Source organism: Lepisosteus platostomus, chromosome 9 (assembly GCF_059453375.1).
Source record: "Lepisosteus platostomus isolate fLepPlt1 chromosome 9, fLepPlt1.hap1, whole genome shotgun sequence".
Taxonomy (NCBI): domain Eukaryota; kingdom Metazoa; phylum Chordata; class Actinopteri; order Semionotiformes; family Lepisosteidae; genus Lepisosteus; species Lepisosteus platostomus.
In genome coordinates this window covers 9,607,514-9,615,524 of record NC_142619.1, presented here as the reverse complement: position 1 = coordinate 9,615,524, position 8,011 = coordinate 9,607,514, and positions in this window count along the sequence as shown.

The following is an 8,011-nucleotide window of genomic DNA, read 5'->3' as shown; positions in this document are numbered from 1 at the left end:
CCTAAGAAACCACGCAGTGAAGCTGCAACACGACGCTCTGCTAAACAGTGCAATGTAAAATAAGACGGAGATGTAAAACAGAGAAAATACTTTTGGCCGTATTACACAATGAAATCAATCTTAATTACAGTCCTAACATTTAAATAGCAAATCATGACATCATTTCTTCATGTACTACGGCCAAAACGAGTTTTTCTTATTTTGCGTTGCACTGTTATCAGACGTCAGTGTTGAAAAATTACCGGTTTCTTAGGTGAAACACGAGGGGTAAAATTAAAGTAAAGATTTTTTTTTTACTTCAAATCCATCAGACATCTAGTAGATACAGGTACTTGCCTTTGTAGTTTCATCTTCGAAATGTATATCAGATATAAGGGGTAGGCTCCTAAAAATGGATAAACTGATAAATTATAAATTATAAAATGTCTGTCTCTTCATGCATTAATTGTAACAAACGTCTAACAGGGCAAGTCTGATATGCAAATGTTAAGCTTCGGCATCTTGATAAGAGCAAAGACTCATTTGAGCTGACATCATGCTTCTCGGTTTTAGGTGTTGGTGACAGTGACATGATGTCGAAGGTAAATTCATTGCAGAAGGCACGAACACTGACATGTTGATTTACAACACTTTTGGCTCCAGAGCAAAACATACTTCTGAGTTTTCACATTACAAAAATTGCAAATCTGATAAGAGACAAGACTACATAGTAAAATCGACTAAATAGGATTTCCCCATCTTACTATTTTACTGAATTATAGAAAACAAACCACATTTTTACAAAAGCTTTGAAAATATGGCAAGCTGCTGTTGGTGCTGGAGAAATAAACTTTTAAAAGTAATACAATTACTTGTGAAAGGGAATACTTGTTCAGTTAAACAGAAGTCGGGGGAACATGCTTTTAAGAGGTATGATGTTACTTTACATAGTAACTATACATGATACAGGGATCATTGTTAACTGAAGAGCTTTAAAAAAATATTTCCGCCCACGTTCTTGTTAACTTTAATTGGTAATCCCTTACGCATGTAACTGTAATGGATAACATTTTAAAAGCAACTTTCCCTAAACATTATCGCCCAGTGACTTACTGTACCTTCCGAGTAAGTTCAGCTGACTCAGTGCCTCAGTCTTGCATTTCGGTCAACTTGGGGCAAATTCATGAAATGTATTGGTAAGCATCTAACATCTGTATCTATAACAATATATTCAATATGTGTATGAACTGATAAAATACATTTTCAGTTAATATCCTTCTGACCTAATTAAACAGTGTCAGTGTACCACTATATAAATCTCCAGGACTGCAGTTGACCAGAACAGTTGTGATATGTTGCTAAACATGATATGCCAAGTAATCGGTTCACCTTCTGGCCATATGGAGAGAAAAATGTGGAGAGCCATTGACTAGCCCACAAACGATTGTTAAGGAAAAACATGCATGTCCATGGTCATGTACTGTGAAGTTACCAAAACTCTGTGAGGAGACGACCCTGCATCCCAACATTGGGATGTTTGCGAGGCTCAGTATTGTGCACTCATGGACAGGATTCTGAAGAAAGAACAGTGATATGCGCTTAACAAAAATGTGTGATTATAGTGTGCAAAAATCAAGCAAAGGCATGTATCGGGTACAATGGTATTCCCCAGGGAAAGAGAATCCTGCCAATTCTAATACCTCCTCTTTCAGTATACAAATAGCTAAAACAGGATGGGTGAGCTGTATGTGTTACAGAACATCTGTCATGCGGTGTCTCGGACATTCCCGCCTTGTAATAAATAATCTCAAGAGACCAGTGTGCTTTCCTGCAGGCCTGCAGGACATGATGAAAATAAGAAATGCTTCCAATGACTCAGAGATAATGAACTGTATAACCCTCTTGAATTTTATTTTTTTTCTGTGTAGGGGGCACTATACTGTAATAAAGCTTTTACTTTATTACTTTATTTACTTTATTAAGGTAAAAATAAAAATAATCCTGACACCAATTTTAAATATCAAATAACACAGCCCCCATAATCTAACCAAGAAGATTATGTACTTTCCTTGTTTCACTGGCATATCAACATAGCAGAGTAATGGAAGCAAAAAACATGTTTGAGCCAGCAGCCTTATCAACCTGCAGCTGACAGGCTGGCAAGGCACTGAAGCTAAGCAGGTGTGAGTCTGGCCAGTACCTTTGTGGGAGACATCCTGGGAAAGCTAATGTTGTTCTTGGAAGAGGTGTTAGGGGGACCAGTAGGGAGCGCTCACCCTGCAGACTGTGTGGGTGATAATGCCTAACGATGGGGCAACTATACTGTAAAAAAGGCGCTGTCTTTTGGGTGAGATGTAAAACCAAGGTCCTGATTCTCTGTGGTCATTAAAAATCCCAGGAGTGCTTCTTGAAAAAGAGTTGGGGTGACTGATTGATCGATACCAGTGCAGGTTGTCAAATGGAAGGACTGCAACAATCATAGCTCTGCCAGAACTACAGCCTCAAAAAGGTTTGTAATGTACAGTAGTTTGACCTGGTGTGTATTAGTCACTGATTGTATAATTGAATACAGCAATACCTTCACTTAGCACTGATTTGCTCTAGTGCTCTTTGTCCTTATACATTGTCCTTGTATTTGTTATTCCTATATACAGTACCAGTATAAGAGCAGGATGTCTGTTTGTCTGTCATGCACATAAAGGCCAGGTGTAAGTACAGAGATTGCAGCCTATAGTTGTCCATCCTGCCGCTATTTGTGCTAAAGGCAAGACGCAATGTGCAATTGCTTGCAAGCTCTCAGGCAATGAGAGTGCACCCTCTGTAAAACCAATAAGGATATGTATGTGCACTCAACTGTATGGCCAAGGCCATTTGTAATTGCTCTTCTGCTTCTCTGTTTGTGTTGTGCTCCATTGTGTTCTCACCTGTCTTTCTTATTAATAAGAAAATAATAATATTAATATAATAAGAAAAATAATATTAATAAGAAAAATACATCTTCACACCAGTCTCTCACCACTGCCATATTGGGGGAGAAGGCAGACAGTGTTTAATCTGCGTAAGCTCTAACTGAATGCATTGATGCACAGCCAAATGTTTCTTCTGTAACAATAGTCAGTTTAAAATAGGAATTCCATTCTGTTTGAAAAAATTACATCATTACCAATACCCAAATGAAGCCCTCATACTGTACATCACTTATGTACAGTAAATGCTCCTGGGACCACATCCACATTAGACCTTTGCTATAATTATTTCTATTAGCACTGAATGTCACAGCAGTACTTTTGTGGAACACATCCTCCCTAGTGTTAAGCATGGTATTGTAACTTAATGGCTTGGAAGATGCAGACTCATATGGTTTAATTGTTGGCTTGTTTGTCTGTATAAGGGTCTAGTTTGAGGCAGTTACTGTATGTTTGAAGAGATAATGAGGGGATTGAGGGGTGTTGAGTGAAATTCGGTTTGCATTAGCAGTAGCAGTGTTGAAGAGGAGTGGTGTTAGGCACCCTCTCTAAAACCAATATTACTATTATTTCGGAGAAGCTTCTTAAGCTGTTTTTAGAGATTTTGTGGCTTATTTTCTTAAAACATTTTAAAAAAATAAAGTCAGGAAACCTGCATGACTTTAAAATACAGCTATTTTTGGAGTGTTATTTTGTATGTGCTAAGATCCCCTGACTCACACAGTCAAAAGCAGGGCAGTTCCACACAATCTCACCACAACTGATCTCTGTCATCCGCATGCCCCAAGTCTGCCTTAGCAACAGGCTTCCCATTTGTTGATACGTGTAGTTCATGAGAACACTGAATAATCCTCCAAACTGACTTGGACTTGGCAAACTGTCTAGCTCTCTAGACACAGCAGAGTCAAATCAGCACATGGCCAGAGGAAGTCATCAGAGAGCTCTCATTGTTTACTGGTCTGCATTGATGCAGGATGTTAAAATGGCATTATAATCCATATTGGCAAGACTAGTATACCCACCCAGCACACAATACTCCTTTTAGTTTTTAACACTTGAAATATTTTCACTTCTGGTTGAGACATTCCCCCCAGCAAGCTACCTACTTTTAATACATCTGTAATTTTTTCATTATACATATTTCATTATACTTTTTACCATCAGGTTTGGGAATGTCCTGTTCTACTTTATTATATTTAAAAGAAACATCCTCTTTTTTCCCACAGCTACTTCTACTGAATGATGGTTCCTTACTGAAAGTGAAAAAAAAAAGAATTTTGCCTCACAGCTACCACGGGAGCCAAGAAGATCGCTCTGCATGGGCAATCTTCAGCTACTCTCCCCCAGTGTCAGTGGGCCCTGTCCTTTTTGGACGTTTTGTTTCTGGACCTTTCCACAGTCCAGAATCATGGGGCTGGAGACTAGACCGTTTGCCCCTGGAAGTCTGCAATAGAAATTCTCCTGTAGCTTTTTATAGATTCTTTTTTCCCTCTTTTTCTAACTTTTTGAGTGTTCTTTCTTTTAGCCGTTTCCTTTTATACTAGTCTTTTTTTATACTAGTCCTTAAACGGAATTTTCATGATATACATTTGTGAGTATGGGCCAGTTTGCCTTCCTAGGTGGTGGAGGTTGGAGTAGGAGGAAGGTATGGGGACTGGGATTAGGGTTTTTCCGCTGGTGTTGTTATGGTTAGACGTTCTTACTGTACTCTCTTTGTGGTATGCTATTACACAATTGAAAAATTGTTCACAAAAAGATCCGGTTCCGGAGTAGAAGATGACTACACTTTATCTTCAGCTATTCTGAGAGTTTGAACTTGAAAACTTTCAATCGCAAACAGCCTAATATTAGAGCATCTACTCTCGAGTAGCATTTTGAATAGGGAGATTTCTGCTAAAAACAACCCCCATGCAACCACAGACACAGACATGTTAAGCACTGACACGCTGGGTGTAATAAAGGTTAGTTAAGCTACAAGTATTCCAGTGAAACCTCTTCAAGCTCCGTTTACTGAGCTCATTTCAATTTAGCAAACGTATTGAAACTACTCTAGTGGTTAAATAATACTAGGTGCTAATGCTTCCATCTACAATTCTTAAGAATCAGAGAGTATGGAACTTTCTCATCAGTAGGGCTTGAGCCCACCAATAATGCACTTTGCTTCAGCTCTGACAGTGCTCACATTTCTGTCAGACCTACAGAAAACATTCAAATGTTTTCAGTAAGGAAACTTTGCAATTTAGACATACTTTTTGACATTTTAGGTTGTGGTTAACCATTTGCTCTGATCACTTCGAAAGCACATAAAAGACTTATTGTCTTTTACACACAGATGCAGAAAAATAAAAAAAAACTCAGGAAGTGCTATACTCATTTCTCTCTTGATATTTTTTCACTGGTGTCCTGTGACTTCAAGCATCACAGCATCAGTTCACGAGAAGCTCAGAGCCTGTCTGTTTTGTTCATCTTTTTTTTTTAAAAGGATGGTAAGGAGGTCTTCCAATACACAATCCCGAAGTACAGACCTTTCATTTTCTTTGTTGTGGTAGTTCAACAAACCTCTAAGATCACCACTGCTACTTTCAGGTAACTTGTTTTATTTCTGTATTTTACATTTTAGTTAATGTAAAACAAATTCTCATTAACATCGAGGCCCATTTCTAAAGCAAAGGTCTTACCTGAGCAATGTGTGTAAAGTACCTTTTCCAAGGGTACAACAACAATGCCCAATCTTTGATTTCAACCCAAGAATTCCTAACCACTACTCTGTGTTGCTTTTATAGTCCAAGAGTTTCAAAACAAAATTGATTCTCTATTATAAAACCTTATTTACAGAAATATTTCACTTTGTTCCTTGTTAGTTGCATCTTCTGACAACAATTACTGTATATACAGTATATGTCTATACAAATAGAAAATATATTTCTGTTCTATGTTAGAAACCAATTCAAGACAGAACCCTGCAGACAGAATCCCACTGATTGTCTTTAGTGAAGGAATGTTGAACAGGAATGAACTATGTGAACATAGTATTAATAATGGTACACAATAAAAATGCACCAATCTATGTTCTGTACCAATAGCTCATTAGGCACATACAAACTGTTAGGTTCCTCCTGACCATTCTCCTGTGTCTGCGATTGAACAGTTTGAACATGCAGCAGTCACAGAGCACACACAGGGGAGGAAGGTAATGTGAATTAAAGGAACCCTGGAGAACCAATAGAGTTTGGACAAATGGGGTTCTCTCCCATAGATGGGGTGCTCTCCCGTAAATCACTATTGTTTTTGAGGGAGATAAATAGGAGTGGGCTTTAGAGTCCAATGAAAAGTGCAGGTTAATTGCCATTCTCTTCTGTCTTCACTCATTTTCTTCAGTGCTGGATTCTGATTTTTGCTGTTTGTGTGTGATTATCTATGTTTTAAATTACAAGCAAATTGGATTGTTGGTTGAGTAGTTTTCCTCATTGGGATTGAGTTCAAGCTAACTGGTGGGGAGGAATTCTTAACACAAACATCCTTTTGGTGAGTATTCAGGGCTTTACTGGTCTGTGATACATCAACAAAGTCCATGAGCAAACTGTTTCTGCTTCTGTAAGACATCTGGAAGTATTAATTTTCCACTGTGACAATGCAAGATCATAGATTACAGAGACATTACTTCAGGAAAGCAATGTCAAGGTCTCACTGTGGCCAACATTTTGTCTTTTTATCCAACAAAACATCTGAGTGGACATCTTGCCAAAGCCATCAGCAGGACTTTCACCCGTTGGCTTCAATCACACAGAAACAGTGTGGATAATCACCCCAATGCAGTCTAGAGGCAAATCAGTTCTACTCAGTCACCAAACACACTTAAGTTTTAATTTATAAGGTCTTGGTTTTAGTTCTAAAACTAACACCTCACAGATTACTAAGAAAACAGATACTGTTGTAGTTCAGGTGGGTGGCTGCGTCAGCGTGCGTAGGCTGCAAAGGAACAAGTAATAGGTTTATTCCATGCTGAAAAGAGAAGAAAGAAAACAACATTTCGGTTGTGGAGCCTTCTTCAGGTGTGAGAAAGACAGGGCAGACAGCAAAGATTAAATAGCATAGGAGAACAAAATCTGGGGAGAGGGGAGGAGGCGGAAGCAGGGAAGAGGCTGATGAAATATTGATGTATTTCATTTTTATTCTCTTCAATAAATAAATGTATCAGATATGATTGTCAAGGAAGAAAAGGTAGTGGGATGGGAAAAATACAGACTCCTAGACACAAATGACAGTGCTTTTGGTAGAGAATTCATGCAGTACATCTGGGGAACCACTCCTTAAAATAATTACACCGTGAAAGTGTTATAAAGGAATGCCACTGTAGCAATTTCAGTTAAGAGCTGGAGGATGAGATATTTTGATGTGCTTTGACATTTCAGGGTTATCTAATGAGACAAGCACACTCCAGCTTAGAAGAGGCTAATTTGAGTGAGTGTTGGGGACTAGAGGCCAATACAGGCGATTAAAATTGTAATTAGAGGAGGAGCAAAATGAGAAGAGAGAGGAGTGAAAGTTCCAGCACTAGACAATTTCCATCAGGTGGTGTCCTTATTAATGAACAGAAACCTGTCAGGTATTTGACTCTGGAGGAACTCAGATTAAATATAAGCAAAGGAACTATTTCCCATATAGGTGGAATTTTATTTCCTTCTCAATCCCACCCAGCAATGTTTTTGGCAATTTCTGTTTGGAAGCATCTTTGTGTAGGGGCCACGGTTAAGTGACCTTAACTAAAGAGGACTCTTTTATGAAAGATTTTACTTTTCCCAGATAAAGAGTTTGGTCTACCTCCAAGAGCCTTAGGTAGCCATTGTCAATGTTAGTAATTGAATCTGTGAAAGGTTGATGGTGTTTATGAGCTCTGAAAATGGCTACAGCTGTATATTGCAGTGTGTAAATATTGTGGTTTTTGTGTTGTAACCATTTCCAACATTGTTTGAACAATACCTGTCTTTTTCAATATTACCTATTTTCCAACTCCCAAATTCTTCACAGAAAATTTAAAAGGGGAACTGGAGTCCCAATTTCTCGGA